This window comes from Alosa pseudoharengus, unplaced genomic scaffold (assembly GCF_046254945.1).
Source record: "Alosa pseudoharengus isolate Yale_2024_CS ecotype anadromous, Long Island Sound unplaced genomic scaffold, YU_APseudo_1.1 YU_APseudo_1.1_scf_3, whole genome shotgun sequence".
Classification (NCBI taxonomy): domain Eukaryota; kingdom Metazoa; phylum Chordata; class Actinopteri; order Clupeiformes; family Clupeidae; genus Alosa; species Alosa pseudoharengus.
This window is the reverse complement of record NW_027468718.1, coordinates 14656400-14674539: the sequence shown is the minus strand read 5'-3', so window position 1 is coordinate 14674539 and position 18140 is coordinate 14656400. Positions and strand designations below refer to the sequence as shown.

Below are 18140 nucleotides of genomic sequence, written 5' to 3'. Positions count from 1 at the left end.
AGTAAAAATAAAAATCAGGTTGTCACATTAATACCATCCAATCAGTTGAGCCAATTAGAAGCCAATTATTATGACATTATCAATCATTTGTTATTTAAAATGTGCAAAATTGGAAATGTCCTTGTTTGAGGTATCTTGTCAAGTTACCATAGCACTGAAATATTTCACAGGTCAGAGAACATAGACAAATTTAAAGTCTAGAAAAAAAACCTGTAAAACAGAAAAAAGAAAGGAAAATATCAAACTCAAGTGTTGCAATATAAACTTGTGAATTCAAGTCCTTCTGCTGTCCTTGTGTGAGCAAAGGAGTGTGTGTAACCTTAGCTAGTCGTGTTTCCTCAGTTGATGCCTTTGAGCACAACTAACTTCTCAGACAGTGTTGCATTCAGACTATTTTTTATATATATAAAATATTTTTTATATAGTTGTTATGGGGCCTGTTAATCATTCCAGCTTGACCATGCAAGGGTGCCACAAACAGACAGAGACAGACATTTCGTGCTTTACAGTATAGATAGTTAGATAGATGTCATCACAGTGTTTCACAGAAAGTATTTTAAAGTATTTTGAAAATACAAAAATACGCAACACTGAAGTATTTTGATACAAAATACGAAGGCATTTTCATTATCTCAATAAAATACAAATGACAAAATAGTATTTTGTATTTGAAATACATATTTTAAACACATGTATTAGAAATACTTCCCATCCCTGCCCATGCCCATGGCCCAATCAGTGGAAACTGACATAAAGATTTGCTCTGCCCCAAGTGTGGCCAAAACGCCGTAAAATGACTTATTGTTTTGTTATGCAAGGAAAACAAACTCACCAAGACCAAGGAGATGGTTGTTGTGGACTTCCATAAACAAGCACTTATGTTATGTTATATTGTATTTATTTATTATTCACTATAGTACTTGGTCTGCACTGAGACCTGAGTTGATATTTTGTTATCTTCATACAAATAAAGCATCTATCTGTCTGTCTGTCTGTCTGTCTGTCTGTCGGCCCAGGTGTGGGTGTTATTGTTTATCAAAGTGTTGGCTGAGGGTTGCCTGGGTCCCTGGGCATGCACTGGCCCACACACTAACTGATCTGACTGAGTGTTGGCTGAATGCCAGCTGTGCTTGAACATTACTTGATAACAAAACACAAATCCAGAGCTACTACTTTAAAGCACAAGTCATCTTTATTAAAAATTCTAACAAACAACTTTAAAACTTAAAAAGTCATAAAGCAAAAAAGGATTTTTACATGTACAATTTTATGTAAAACAATTAATAAGCTTTATATTTTATCTAAAACAAAACAAATAAAAAGATACATACATACATACATACATACACACACACACACACACACACACACACACACACACACACACACAATGATTCAAAGACATAAATGATTCTACATAATAATAATAATAATAATTATTATAATAATTATAAATATAATTAATTATAGCACCTTTCATTCACAGAATGCAGCTCAAAGTGGTTCACATTTGGAACATTTGTCATTGGTGTCACAGGACAGTGGCTTGGTGTCACAGGACAGTAGCTAACTGTCTCAGGACAGTGTCTGGATGTTACAGGACAGTCATAGGTGTCACGGGACAGTGTCTGGGTGTTACAGGACAGTCATAGGTGTCACGGGACAGTGTCTGGGTGTTACAGGACAGTCATAGGTGTCACGGGACAGTGTCTAGGTGTCACAGGACAGTCATAGGTGTCACGAGACAGTGTCTGGGTGTTACAGGACAGTCATGGGTGTCACGGGACAGTGTCTAACTGTCTCGGGACAGTGTCTGGGTGTTACAGGACAGTGGCTAACTGTCCCAGGACAGTGTCTGGGTGTCACAGGACAGTCAAAGGTGTCACGGGACAGTGTCTGGGTGTTACAGGACAGTCATGAGTGTCACCGGACAGTGTCTAGGTGTCACAGGACAGTGTCTGGGTGTTACAGGACAGTCATGGGTGTCACGGGACAGTGTCTGGATGTTACAGGACAGTCATGAGTGTCACCGGACAGTGTCTAGGTGTCACAGGACAGTGTCTGGGTGTTACAGGACAGTCATGGGTGTCACGGGACAGTGTCTAACTGTCTCGAGACAGTGTCTGGGTGTTACAGGACAGTGGCTAACTGTCTCGGGACAGTGTCTGGGTGTCACAAGACAGTCATAGGTGTCACGGGACAGTGTCTGGGTGTTACAGGACAGTGTCTGGGTGTTACAGGACAGTCATGGGTGTCACGGGACAGTGTCTAACTGTCTCGGGACAGTGTCTGGATGTTACAGGACAGTCATAGGTGTCACAGGACAGTCATAGGTGTCACGGGACAGTGTCTGGGTGTTACAGGACAGTGTCTGGGTGTTACAGGACAGTGATGGGTGTCACGGGACAGTGTCTGGGTGTTACAGGACAGTGTCTGGATGTTACAGGACAGTCATAGGTGTCACGGGACAGTGTCTAGGTGTCACAGGACAGTCATAGGTGTCACAGGACAGTCATAGGTGTCACAGGACAGTGCCTGGGTGTTACAGGACAGTCATGGGTGTCACGGGACAGTGTCTAACTGTCTCGGGACAGTGTCTGGATGTTACAGGACAGTCATAGGTGTCACGGGACAGTATCTAGGTGTCACAGGACAGTCATAGGTGTCACAGGACAGTGCCTGGGTGTTACAGGACAGTCATGGGTGTCACGGGACAGTGTCTAACTGTCTCGGGACAGTGTCTGGGTGTTACAGGACAGTCATGGGTGTCACAGGACAGTGTCTAACTGTCTCGGGACAGTGTCTAGGTGTCACAGGACAGTCATGAGTGTCTCGGGACAGTGTCTGGGTGTCTCGGGACAGTATCTGGGTGTCACAGGACAGTGTCTGGGTGTCCCGGGACAGTGTCTGGGTGTTACAGGACAGTCATGGGTGTCACAGGACAGTCATGGGTGTCATAGGACAGTGGCTAACTGTCCCGGGACAGTGTCTGGGTGTCTCGGGACAGTGTCTAACTGTCTCGGGACACTACTCAGGACAGTACTAACAGGACAGGACATTTTTTGCTGTTACTGCTACTGATGGGCCCACTACTCTTCAGAGTTCAATTTAGGGATCGCACTGTACTTAAAGGAACCATATGTAAGCTTGTGGCCAAAACTGGTACGGCAATCACTTTCAAAATACTGAAGAGCGGTGTATCCCCTCCTCCTCCCCCCTGACTCGAGGTTGCCAACGCGGATGGCGAAACACTACTGACTTTGTGATTAGTAGATAGGTGGAGGGTGGCGCATCAGGCCAAAACACGACATGACATGACAAAACACAACATCAACATCAGTTGAGGGCTGCAACTTCACTTTTTAAATGACAATATCCTGGCTGGACTACTGTTGTCAGTGATATAAGTATTTGAAATGAACATGATTTCTTAATGTCTAGTGACATATCAGGGCCATTTTATGATTAATTGAAATATTTTTCTTACATACGGTTCCTTTAATTTAGTCGATCTGGGGCGCTTTTCCTAAAACCATAGTTGCTAACTAAGTTAGTTAGCTAACTAAGTTAGCAACTTTGTTGGTTGCAATGCAATTTCCCATTGCCAACCAACTAAGTTTAACAGGTTAGCAACTATGCTTTTGGGAAACGCGGCCCTGCACTCTTGCACTGGTGCAGTTAAGTTGCTCTGGGATTTTATAGTGTTTTGGAGTCTTTACCTTTTTTTGTGATTTGAGATGGTCACAGTGACATTAAAACTGCATATGTTATGCTTTTTGCCTAGAGGGGGAAATGAAACCATTATACATGCTTACTATATTAAAAACTGAATCATACCATATACATCTCTAACTGAATGGCAATTTAGGATATTAGTAAAATCATATTATTTAAGACCAGGGATGTTTATTATAAATTACACAAGGATTTCTACTTGGCTCACATGGAGAATTACAATAAAATAGGACGGATTCAGATCACAGGCTCAATTCAATTCATAAGGTGCATTTAGTGTTCCAGTAGTGTTTAAATATGGCCAGAGTTCGTCCTAGGGTTATCATTGAATAGTTTTCCAGACAACGTTTCAGTCACAAAATGCAAATCGGTGTAGCTGACTAGAGGGTTTTGCTATGAGGCGAGATTAATTGTATGTTGAGCCAAGAGCCAGAGGTTTCTTCAAATTTGGCATACAGGAGAATGTTTGTGGTAATTACCTTGTTGCCTTTTTGTTTACATTCAAAAGAAAACAAATTGAAATGTGTACACAAAGTCGTTCAAATTTAAAATCTCAAAGAAAACATATCCACCATGAGCGTTCACCACTGTTCGCCAAATCTGCACACGTCAGGCTTTGGGTTCAACATGCCACTAGTCTCACTCGGTAGTATTACCCACCAGGATTCCATAAACATGTGTTCAACCAGATACTACTAGGTACTGCTGGGTGCTTGACCATTTTATTTATTAAAGACAAAAAAGTGACTTGATAAGGGGTGAATGACATTTGTTAATGTTTTAATATAGTCTGTATTTGATGGAGTTCTTCTTCAACTTGTGTCTCTCCTTGAGCATGTACTTGATACCTATTTCATGTATGATCATGCAATATTTAACTAGTCTCTCTAGTACAATGTTTAAATGTCATTATCTTGCATTCCTTCATGTAGAAGGTAGAGGCAATTTAGTTTGAAGTTTTCCTTTTTAACCGGTTTGCTTTGGTAAGTGTGTGTTTTTGTAGCTGGCTGGATGGACCAAATGCACATCTTTTCATAGCTGCTCCTTTGGGTTGAACACAAAACAATGAAATGAAAACACCTTTTCCCTGAACCATTTACTTGTTAGGAGATGGGTTCATTCATATGCCTGGAGTATGATCTGTTACACGGTCACTGGAAGAAACGTTCAGCTCTTCTCTTCGAATGTTTTTTTTTTCCCATGCACTTCTGCTGAAGTCCAAGTTGTGCTTGGAGCCATTTTTGTTGGCCACAGACCACGTTAATTAAGGATACACCAAATTTCCCAGAGCTTGTCCAAATTCAACACTCTCCCTTTACGCCAGGGACCCACACTACCTCTCTGGTAAGCTTGGAAGTTGCACTTCAGTAAGTGATTAATACCCTCTAGAAACATTTTAATATTAGATCCTGGGCAACCTACTCTTAGTGTTGCATATACCACATGCTTTTGCTCTCCAGAACTAGAATTGGGTAGTATAGTGCCCTATAACATCACAGTATGTATGTGTATGTGTATATATATATATATATATATATATATATATATATATGAGGGAGGGAGGGAGGGAGGGAGACATCTATCTACACAATTTGCGTGTGGATGAACGAGAGGTGTTCTTAGTATCGTACCACTGCAGAAGAGAAAGTGGAAAGGGAACAGTTTGGATTACCAAATCATCTGCTGGAGCCAAATGTGCTGGAATTTTGATCTCCCACTCCATGCAAACCAGTTGCTGGTGTTCATTGATAATCAGGGACACTTTGGTGGAAGATGGCATGAGCTGAACACAGCCTAGAGCTTACCATCATCCAAACAACTGTCCAAAGCCCCAACCTTCAGCATCAATTCATACCTTTTTTACATGTGGTTCTGAGTAAGTCAAACACACTCAATGGTTTAGACTCAGTCTCTGCAAGAAGGCTCCCATTTTCCCATTCCCAGAACCTAGTACACTCAGAGAAAGTAGACTTAATTTCTCAACAAAAAAGCCTAAATAATTAATAAGGTACCCGTTGTGATGTTGAGCTTCACCAAATACTCTGAGGAGTGATCTAAATTTGACTTCAGACTTCTGCTACAGTGTAAGCTGCAGTGCAAGCTGTTGCCACTCCTCAAAAGTAAATGGAGGTACATTCCATGCTGGCCTGCCACACTCTCTCTGTGTGCCTACTGATGGACGAGTAAATAGTTCATCCTGGGTCACCCTGGCAGACTCACCCCAGGCACCGCAGTAACCTGCCCTGTGGTCGGGAGTGGCAGCAGCTGCCGACATTCCCAACACACTCACACTCACACTCACACTCAAGCTCTCTGGACCTTCAGGCGACGTCTTGTATGCACACTGCTGTGGAATTTTTTGAACAAGATGTGGCTTGGTGGATGAAATGTTTTTTTTTCTTTCTTTTTTTTTTTTTCAAGAATCTTCTGTCAAGCCTGTTCTCTGAATGAGCCTGTGAGATTCTCTCTCTCTTTTTTTCTTTTCTTTTTTTTTGCCCTGTTGTGAAGAACGCTAATAGGATTAAAAATAACAACTTGCATTACTTGTTGGTGCAGTATGCCTTCACCTCTGGCAAAGACAAGCGAAAGCTACTGTTGCACTTCTGCAGCCAAGGAAGGAAAAGACCAACAGTGTTTTGAAGAGGCTTATCTCCTTGCAAGTAAATGGTAGAAATGTCCTTATCCTACATAACATGCCACTGATTCCAGAAAATACCGCAAAGGTATCTTCCACAGTTGCACTCAGCAGCAAGAGTATTATTAAGTGGCCCTTTCCCCCTTTACAGGGACATGTGTACATGCATTAAAACTTTATGTGTTGTGCTTCATCGCCATGATTTAGTCATTACCTCTCCGTTTACTGGGTTGCCATTACTTTCATAATTAGTTTCTCAGGGCCCTGTTTTTGTCTTGTTTCCTTGCGGTGTCTGTCTGGCATAAATTTATGGCGGCCACATTTACCTCACAATTTGGATATTTTTGACGTTTACAAAAAGTGTAGCAATAACAGTTTTTAAAATGTCAGTTTTCATAGACATGGAAAACTTAGCGGCCAAGTAAATTATTTGTAATCTTTTGAACATTTAGAACTAACGTTTAGAACTGAACACCCTTGTGAAATCACAAGTCATCAAAATTATTTGTATAAATTACTTAGATTAAAGATTGTCTCTGTTTACCAGTCAAAGCTTCCCAAAGGGGCCATCATTGGCAGCTGTCTGGTGCTATATTTAGTGTTCATTTACTGTGTATAACTACCAGTCTGGAATAAATAATGATCTCTACTGGCCTGTCCTCACATTAAGAAATACATGTAAATGTCTCATTTGAGGTCATTTAGAGATGAAAGTCTGTTTGGAGATTAACACTGACAGAGGCTGGGATCTGTATAATTTTCTATCATCAAAAAGGACAAAATATTATGAACTGAATTAGATCTCACTCTTTCAAGTAATGGCTTGCCATAGTGGAGAGTTATTGACTAAAGAGAACTGAATTTGAGTATGTTTGTGATGTCATCTGTGGAAGAGTACCAGTAGGGTTCTTGGTGGCTTAAGTGGCTCTGTAGTGTTTTCCTTCATCCAGCTGCTGAACTGTGAAATGTAAACGTACTTTACTTCAGAATACCCTGTAGCAGAGGGTTTAAGTCTCATAAGAAGTGAGTTGCTGGAGGAAGTAAGACACTGCAGAGGAAGCTTTTCTCTGTGGCCAGTTGTGCCCCAGTATTTGTCTTACCTGTCAGAGTTTCTATTCTGGGAATTGGAGAACTTCCAGTGGCTTTGAATGCTGTGTGTGTGTTTGCTCAGCTTCAGACGTGTCATGGTTTAGCCTCTATTTGCATGTTGTCAGCTCTTCCTTTCAGAAGATTGTTTGATGATTATTTTAGCGACGATTTCCTCTGAAATCTTCCTTTTGTTTGAATGCATCATCATCATCAGGTCAGTGAGAATAATGTGTCAATTCAGCTGTGTGCTGATTCCCTCAGGAACCACATAAACAGAAACATAATAACTCAGTATTTGCATAAATCTTAGATTTCAGAGTTGAATGCTTATATCATTGCATATTGCCCCTTTTGTGAGCTTGAGGTTATAAATATTTATAAATAAACATGCATTAGCCAGGCAGTTTCAGCCCAAAGCCCAAAGACACTGTAATGGATGTGGATGTTGATGGCTTCTGTTGTGACTGCATAACCTGCTAATGCCTCTGCCATTAAATTACTAGGGGGAAAAATACTATACAGTCTAGACAGATTTTCTCTTGGATTTCCCATAATCCATAGCGCTTTATGAAATTGTGCCTCTGTATGCTCACAGTTTACTTGTTGGCTTCCAACAGTATGCTAGAACAGAGTAGAGGTTTTGAATCCCACAAACCATAATTACCCATAGTCTCTGAAGGCCTTTATGTAGACAACTGGCCAGTTTCCTCACAGATGATAATCTCTCGCTAGACATACAAGTGTTATATTCCCGTCAACCTCCTAAGCATTTATGCTGTGGGTTTAAGATTGCCTTTTATGTGTGCGAGTGAATGAGTAGCCCATGTCTTGCTTTGTGACGTGGCAAGGGACCGCAATATTTATCCAGATATTTATATTTGTCCAGAAAGCATATCACACAGCATTCAAATTCACTGGTTATACATTGGTTAAACTGGGTACTTGGACCCAGTCTGATACCAGATACCTGATATCATCTTAATATTTAACGTCAACTTCCCCCACAGCTACACTCAACCTTATTCTTGTGATGGCATCATTGAAGAAATGTGCATTTGGTCTCCAGCCTCTTGAGTATTTTGTTTTTATTTTTAGAAACCAGATATCACTGTAATTGCTCTGTGACTCATGTGTTTTCAAAGGTCTTAGTAGTTATGATGCTGCAGGTTTAAGTCAGGATTGAAGCATGTTGTAAGTACCGTTCCCCGTTCACTCTGTTGTATTCCCTCAACAGCTGTTTTAGAGTTAGCAGTAGGTTTAGTCTGTGCCAGTACTGGAGGTCAAGGGTGAGAGGTAATTCAAGGAGACTCAGACCAGGCGCAAGACTAACAGGTAGAGGGGCTCATGGTCCCCCCCCCCCCCTTTTGTTTTTCATTGAATGCAAATATTAGTTTTAACAGTTCAAAACAAAACAAAACAACTCTCAAACTGTAACTGTTATTTTTATTTAACAGCACACCTTCTGTCTAGATTGATTACTTGCTAAACAATAGTAAGACAAAAATATGACCTATTTAATGCAATTATTATTTTTGACATTTCACAGACTTAAATCTTTTCAAATATACATAGGAGAGGTGTTACGTTCTTTGTGCTATAGGTAGTGGATTTCTCACAGTGGCCAATCAATAGCTAGCCTAAGCCTTAACATTACACATTATGACATGAAATTCTGCTGCTACAACAACAATAATAACAACAGCAAAGAACCAAAGCAGAAAATACAAAATCACCAACAAAACTGCTTATGTGCGCAAAGAAGGCTTGGCTATCAAGCGCTTATTAAAAAGAGACTTTTCCCCACTATGGACATCTGTTAATGCATAATGACTGCAGTGGCAGAGTAGCTCTATGTGCATTGTTTGGAAATTGTGCAAGCACTTGAGCAAGGCACTTAATCCTGAGTTGCTTTAGGGAGACTGGCCCCTGCAATTGGTAAATCAGCTAAATGCATAAATAATTAAAATAAAATAATGGGTAGCCATTTTGTTGCTACACAGACATTGATATCTCACCAGGTTCTGCAAACTTTAAATGAGTCACTACAAGGAGGGCACTGAGTTGAAATTGTCTGAATTGTCGTTGTAGGAGGCATTGACCCAGCAAAAAAAAAAAATGTCAATGTTCTAAGAGCAGGCCAGAGGTGTGGTTTCATTCAAATGTTCATATTTGAAATTCAAATTATCCCTTATCTTGGTCCAAACTAGATTTTGGTGTGAAGCCACACTCTGCCATTGCCTAACAAGCTACCAATGCCAATAAGAACAGTAATAAACACGTTTTTAGAGTTTGAATACAATTTTAAATATGCAAGGTAATTAACATGTTATAATTGTCCTTTAAGTATTGTTATGAAAATACTTGGTTCTTTTGGTGCCATATAACAACAGCATGGTTAGCAAAATTAGAAGCAGTTGAAGGTGTTGCATAACATAATGGTTAGAGAATGTTAAATTCACTAAATTCCAAAAGCCAAACGTCAAACTACTTGCAGAATACTGATTGTCTGTAGCATATTTGACCTTAAGTTAAAATAAAGATGGATGCTTTATAGGTCCCACGGAGACGTAGGCCAACACTCAATCCATTTTGGTCCTTTGATCACTGAAAATGTCCCAGAGGACTATTTCACACAGTCAGTCTTAGTATCTGCAGCCAAGTTAGTAAACGTCTTACATTGCAGTTGCTATGCAGATGCAGAATGCTTCCAAATGGTGCAGGTGCAATAGAACACTGATAGTAATGTAGCCTCATTAGCAAGAAATTTCCATTGATTGCAAAAATCTAAATATTATGAGATCAGTTGCACTATACACAGTCTGTGTTGCCATAGGGTATTTAAATGTATTCTTCTTGGAAAAAATAGTGTGACCCAGTTTCACTCTTGAAATTGGAAGACTAGCTGCTGCGGCATTCTCTCTGTGGGGATCTTGACCCAGAGAGTCATCCTTATATACGAGGAGATTGCTGAGATGCACTTGTAACCCAGGTGTCTGTGCCAGCGTGTGTGATTAGAGGAGGCAAAGACTGCAGACCTGCTAATGTTTTCTAAGGCAGCATTCCACAAGAAGCATTCCTCTGCCGAAAGGATTTTGGCAGGCGCCCTGTGTATGCCTTTCTTGGTGTTGTCCAATTTCCTCAACATTCTGTAGACTCTTTTCAAAATCAAGTTCAGACTGAATTAAACCTTTTCTTTTTCAGAAATGTTGCACACTGTTAAATTTTGGTCAGATGTTAAATAATAGAAAATGTAGGGAAAAAATGAAAGAACGTGGCATAAATGTATACAAGCTAAATGATGTTTAAAAAATGTTTATAACTAAATGAACAAAATGACAGTTAATGCATTCAAAGTAGGCTTCAGAGACCGTATTGCTAAATAATTTAATTGTGTTAAAGTTCAAAGTTTCCTTAATACAAGACATTTTATGATTAACCACAAAACTGGATATTGGTACTTTCCTCTCCGAGGTCACTACTGCTTACTACTATACAAAACTAGCAGCTGATGGTTTTCTTTCTGAACCACCATAGTCACCGAAGCTCCACTGGAACTTTTCCTTCTCTCTGGCAAGATGACCACCAGAATTTTGACCTTTTTACTCTGGCAACAGTCGTCATAGCTGCTGTCAGTTATCTTGACCTCCCTTTTGCCAGAGCTCCTTCATCAACTTTCATGATGGGCCTGCAACTATTCAACTGGTCTACTTGCCTGGTTCCTGTTCTCTCAAGACAAACTTTCCCATTAAGGATCTATTCCGTATTTTGCCATTCTGTTGTGTAGTGAAGACTTACCGAAGATTCTAGAAAATTTGAAAACAATTAACCAGAATGTACCTCTTAAATTTAGATGCATACCCTAAACATATCCGTGTATGGCCCACATTTTTTTTTTTAAATTAATGCAATTGTATACGGTTGCTCAAGGTTGGCCTCCAAAAAAGCTTGAGGTACTTTTTTGTTTTGATCCATTGGACACTCCTTTTTCCTCTTTGAAGATCAGAAGAAGAATGATATGAAGGATGTCTGGTTACCTAAACGTTTGAGCCTCAAACAAAATGCACATTCCTGTCACTTTCTTATGTTCAACCTTTATAAAGGAATATTCCTTCTTTGACCATTTAATGCTTGGACTTGGTGGTCTGAAAGCATTCCCCCCCTTACTTTTCAAGTATGTAAAATGATGCATTAGGGCCAGTCAAAAAAAAACAAAAGATGCATTACTGAGATGGATAGATGTTAGACATTATCTGCACTGAATGATATGCATTATCCTCCCTACTCAGGCTACATACTCTCTTAATGGCATCAAATTGAGTGGCCTGTTCCATCTCCCCTTCGCTTTCTTTTCTTGGTAAATACGTTTCTCATTGGGCGTGTGAGAGGACCTATGTATGCAATATCCAGTTTTGAATGTTATACAAGCATATAGCAAATTTTCACAATAAAAACCTTGCAAAAGCTAAGCTAAAATATGCTAAACATTAGACTACTAGTCTTCTACTTAGTCTGAATGATGTAACTATAAATCACTTGTTTCTTTTTTTGTTTGTTTACATATTTATTCATTTTCCCATGAGCCCCTAGTTGGAACAGGGGTTTGTTGCTGGGTATCAGGTTCTACATAGATGCCAGAATAGATACCAGGGTGAGGGGAGGTCAGGTCTTGACTTCTTAGATGCACATTATGTCCCTTAATCCATATTTAACCACTGTCTATTGCTGCATAGAAGTTTGACTTGTTTTTTTTATTATTATGATCAAATGTCACCTGCAGTATTAACCTTTTATGACATGATAATTACGGTCTGTTCTTTTGAATTAATCACCTGTCACCTTTGCCCTTAAGAAAAGTGACATGATGACCAAACCCTCTGCAGATATACATCTATATACATATATATTTTAAATCTCTGTTAACTGTTAACAAATAAGAACAAAAAAGAAGAAATCTACTCGTCTACCATGTTTTGCAGCCATTGAATTCGAAATGACTTGATTTTTTCAAGTAATCCCAGAAAAGGGGGAGAGCAATCCAAATAGAATCTGCTGACTCTGCCACAAGTTCCCTTCTTGGAAAACCGCACAGTTGTGGCATTAGGAGTGTGTCTCTGTATCGCTTCCTACAGTTTCTACACACTGGCAATCTGTTGAGGTATTTCTTGCGGTGATTGGTTTTACTGATAGGAAATGATGCTTTTGTAGAAAAGTTTTTTAAAAGTTTGATTTACTTTTTTATAGTCATGTTTATTAGAAATGCATGCTTTTACTTAACTATGCCCATAAAAAAAAATCTAAAACTTTTATTTATTCCTTTTGTATTTATTTTATTGAACTTATTTGTTTCATTTTTACACTAATCATAGGACCCCTAGGTTGTGTAGGTCAGGCCTAATGACGATGTTATTTAAGTCACAGAAGTTGTAAGCATGGTGTTGAGCAGTGTTGCAGGTGATCCATTAGGAAGGGAGGAAACAGCAGCAGGAATTTAGTCTTATCTGTGCTGAGGGCAGCAAAGACAAACAAATCTGCTTTGCAGCAAGGGGAATCAAAAATAACGCTTCCTAACAAATGGCATATTTTATATGAATCACGTCATACCATTTCTGTCAGTAACACTATATAACAGACAGCTGCCATTTCATGTGACATCTGTCTGTTGTAATGAAGGCAGTGTCTCTGCAGTTTGTAAACATTTCTAAAATGTAAAAATGAGTCTTGTCAGAGTATTTGCTGTGGCAGTTACTTCTATTTTTCTTTAAAATAGGATTGTAACTGGCACAGTGCCATGAGCTCTCCTCTCTCCTCTTTGTTTGTTGTGGTGACCTGGTATGCCCTCAACAGCTCATTAAGAAGATGGCAAATTCACAGAAGCAAAATGACTGCTGTCAGATTTGGGCTCTACATCAGATGGAAGAGGGCTTCGAGGACACACTGCAAATAAAGGACAGAAAGTGGATGAGCGCGAGGAGAGAACTGTATGGGCTGTAGATGAGTGAGGGAAATGAAAGAGAGGGATGGGGGAGCTGATGTTTAGGGTGGGGGGGCTGATGATTAGGGTGGGGGGGGGGTACTGGTCAACAAAGCACACTTTTGTCCGCCCCCTGTCTTCCGTGTCATGCGATTGTGACTCCAACTGTGCCCATCTTAGTGGAATAATAAGGTGGTGGGGGGCATAGGATTAGGAAGGAAGGGCCCCTGAGGGGAAAAGTTCTGTATTGTTCAGAAGGTCGTGATGTACTGTGAGGTTAACTACTAATTAAAGGCTGTCGCATAGAAATCACTAGCTTAATTGACATGGCAGAAATCATCAAAGTATGTCCTCATCCTAGTCCTATGAAAATGGTGGTTTACTGTGTTAGCAGCTAATTAAAGGCCATTGTATATAAATCACTAGCTTAGTTGACCTGGCAGAAATCATCAGTATGTTAGTAAGTATGTTCTTATCCCAGTTCTATGCTCTGATAACACAGTAAACCACCATATTCGAAGTTGTTGTCCTCACAGTTAAGATGAGGACAAGTTTCACATTTTTCACATTTAAAATGCTTCTCTGTTCCTTAGTTCAGACAGTGGTTTTATAGATTGACAGCTGCTTTTCAACAGAATTTTGCTGACATTAAAAAAATATCCTGAATCTAATTATCAAAGCCCTACCAATCATGGTTAGGTTTATATAATTTTATCCAGTTCATTGGTGAGTTTAAATGGGTTACGGCTTTCATAAAACCCACCCACATATCACACAACAAAATAAGTTACGCTCAACATTGGTGCTACCATTCTAGTGCACAACCTTGTATAATAAGTAGTAGTATTAGAAGTATATAGTCTTTGAGCTTTGACTGCAAATAAAAGTCATGGTCTTGTTTTATGTTAATTTTACAATTTAATGTATATTTACACAAGACTGTGCACTGGAAGGAAAGCTAAGTTAAGTCAGCTTTATTGAAGATACTACAAATATTTTTTAACGAATGACTTGAAAATGGAATGTCAAAGTGAATCCTAGAATTGGTGGTGATTTCTAAAAGTAGTTAGTTTTCTCCTGTTAATCACAAACAAGCGGAGACCGGGTTATCATTTGAATGCAGCAAGCAAGGTACTACAGACACGAGTAAGGGGAGGATGGGTGTCTTCAGAAATGTTCTCTTGCTCTTTGGTGCCACTATTGCCTGTGAGACATGTGAATAATGTGCATAAAGCATGAACCTATTGAGTTGGCTAGTGGGTAGAAACACAACTTGTTTTTGTGAATGGCATTGCATACAGTGGGCAGACTGGTTACATTGAACCTTGCTGCAGCTTTTGGGTGAGAGAAAGGTTGTTACGGTTGTTGCTGTTTATTCTAGCTGTGTGTGCTAAATCTGGTCTCCAGACAGTCCTCTGTGCTTCTAAGGTCAAGAAGAGTTTGGTGGAAAGTCTGCCACAAAAATTGTCTAGACATTAAGATTTTAAAAGCTGCCGGAAACGCTCATTAATATGCTGCGTAATATATGCTCAGTCTCCATTTATTTGGACCTGATACATGCTATAAATTCTTCCAAATTTACCTATGTTATTATACAATCCCAAAAGGATATTTAAAGTTCTGGTGAAGGAAATATTACATGCTGGCTATCAATATTAAAGCTACTTTGATACATAGATATTATGTAGATTAGCAATACATAGATATTACTTATATCAGCAATACACAGATTTCCGGCTGTAGCAGCTACACTGGATGGTACAGAAACTTTCAGTTTATGTGAGCACAGGAAAAGTCCACAAGTTTGTCACGAGCGCTCTTTCAGTCACAGGATTGCTGCTTGCATTAGTGAAGCTGGTTAATTGATCTTCATAGTTTTCCAACCCATGAAAACTGTGTGGTGTCATAGTGTAGAAGCACATAGTGCACTACATGTATGTCCTAAATTAAATACCTTTGTGGTGATATGTCAGTTGAAGTCGGGGAGTACAGTTTAACCATATCTCCCAGGGTGAATGTTGAAGTTGTATGAGAGTGTGGTTACAATGCAAGGGTAAGACTTTCCTTGGTTCCATTGGTTTCTGTGCATATTTCCCAGATTTTCTAACTTGTGTTGGTTAGCTGTAGTTTGTGTTGCCATTTTGTTAGCGTTGTAAGGGTTGTTGCACTGGTCACCTTCTTGATTTTGATAGTATTGTTATAGGTAGGTCACACAGCATTAAGTGTATTTTTACTGTTACAAAAGGTAATTTGAATATATGAAAGTATAATTAATACTGTTAAAAAAGACCTTACAGTTCCATTAGCAAGAAAGGATAGGAACGTTTGTCCCTACAGCCAAAATCGTAATGTACTGTTCGCTTGTAGACTTTCCATAAATACATTGTACAATAATAGATTGTGTATTGATCAGTGGTGGCTTGCTTTTAAGTTAGGGCGAGGGCGCCTCTGCAGTCTGTCCAATATTGTACAGTCCGTATTGTTTCTGGCTGAATAGTATTCTGCTTTGTGTACACTATTTTATGTGACCTACTCCGTAACAAGGCAATGGCACCTAAGACCATAATCAACTGCAGAGACCTGCCTGATTGCTGTCGTACTTGGCACACATTTTGGGGGGAAATCAGGATGAATTACTTTGAAGCGTTATTTTTTTCCCTGTTAGATTTGGACAGCCTTTGAGGGAGGATGGGGAGGGGTTTATGTGAATGTTTATTCATTGGTTCAACAGTGATTCATGAAAAACATTTTCTATAAATGATTTCTTTTTTTTTAAGTGCATCTAAATGTTCATTTTGGTTGAATGTTTTGAGTACTGTGCTTTAGACAGACAGGAGTTTTCAAATGGAACAATGCATCAGGAATTCATGAATGAATGAACAGTCACTAAATCAGAAACTTAGAATCTAAATCAAATGAATATCTCCCTGTGTTTGTGGTTAAATTGTTTTATGCACTCATGTCACATAAGTAAAGTTTTATACATATACAATAGAGGCATAGATGCATTTCTAAATTGCCTACATGTGTAGTTTAGCTTTACATTCATCTTTCCATGGAGAGACCTCATAAATTAAATGCAATGCCAAGACACGTGATCTCCATACAGTCTTTTTCACTTGTACCACATACTTCCTGGTCACATGGAGTGGAATGTGAGGAATAGAAAGGCACCCCAGTGTCCACACAAGGGGGAAGTGTGTCCGCCTGGCATGGACAAGCAAAAAAAAAAAAAGGCTTGAGTTTTCAGACACGTGGATACAGGCAGGCACCACTCTGTGACAAAGACCAGTTTGTTTGTGCTGCAATAATCGTTTGCCACGGAAACAGAATCTGATGATGCTGAAGAGCTATAGAACAACAAGTACTGAACTTGTTTCTCCTGTGCAGTCAGCTTCTGGGAATTTTTGACACTCTGCCAAAGAAGCTTCCAGGCAGTCCATTTATTTATTTATTTATTTATTTATTTTAAGGAGAGGGGCTGGATGTATTTCAGGGCATTCTGGCCTCCACCACTTCCCTTAGAAGGAAGCAGTGTATAAATAAATGACCTCCCGTATTCATGGAAAATTCTGTCATAGTGCCCATAATGTGACCTCTGTTAGCTGATTGGAAATTTGGATTTGAAATCCCACCACTTGTCTTCAGATACTAAAGTAGCATAAACCACCAAGATAAATATATGAAGCAGTTCAAATAACTCATCTGACTGTTAAGTGTAAAATGGTTAAGGTTTTCTATTACATAAGCTTGAGTGCATAAGCACCATAACACACAATCCAGGGGGACATTCATGCCTTTCCAACCAGCATCATCAGTGTAAGTGTCTGGTCATTATAACAAATTGGGGATCACAGTTGCTACTCACCTTCTAAGACTTCATGGGTAAGTTCCAAAGCCATTGTGCCCCAACCTTGTGTGGTTTGTTCATTCATGCATTACCCGAACACCAACAGTTATGGCTTGTGGTAGAATATGACAAAAACATAGCTGTTACTGCACTTTGCCTGTATTGGATGCTTAATTCTAAGAGTGGCGAGTTTAATCATTGGGGTTTAGGAGAAACATTACCTCATTTTTGTCCTGCTTGTTGCTGATAGCTGGCTATTCTCAAACTTACATTTTGAGACTGCTTCTAAGCCATCCCTGCTTTAAACTGCTTTACTCCAAATGAGAGATGGGAAAAAAAGCAGCATTGTTCTCTGAGAGATCATGGCCAGGTAGGTGAGAAGAGCCGAGGCGTTCAAAGAAAGAGGTGCCATCTTTTCCTCCATCTGTTCCTGCAGCTACCGTCCCTTCTGAGAGGATCACATTTCCCTCCTTCTATTCAACAGTTTCTCTTGCCAACAAAAGGTTCTCCAAATACCACATCCACATCAGGCCATGAGTCGGCCAGAGCCTTCTGTTCTATCAAGTGGATCCCCTTGGTAACAATTTGTTTTGCAGTATTTATCAACCCATCTTGCTCTTCATGTTTGTGATGGAACCATTAAGACTGTTTTCTTTCTCGTACCTTTTACACATTTCATGAACAGAGAGAACCTATGATCCTTGTTTTCTTGCTCAGAAACAGACTTCATGGAGCTGCCTTTTTGATTGCCATTGAAGAATCTTGACTACCATATCATCCAGCTTCATGACTCCTATTCTGTGTACATCTTCAAGAGGATCACCCAGATACTACTTTGAGAGAACCTCTTTCAGAGACGG

General features: G+C 39.6%; 1 protein-coding gene across 2 annotated transcripts in view; it reads left to right on the top strand.

Annotated features, from left to right (window-relative positions):
* Positions 1-18140, top strand: part of ankrd10b (ankyrin repeat domain 10b) — a 35050-nt gene that overhangs the window by 11051 nt on the left and 5859 nt on the right. The window lies entirely within an intron of this gene.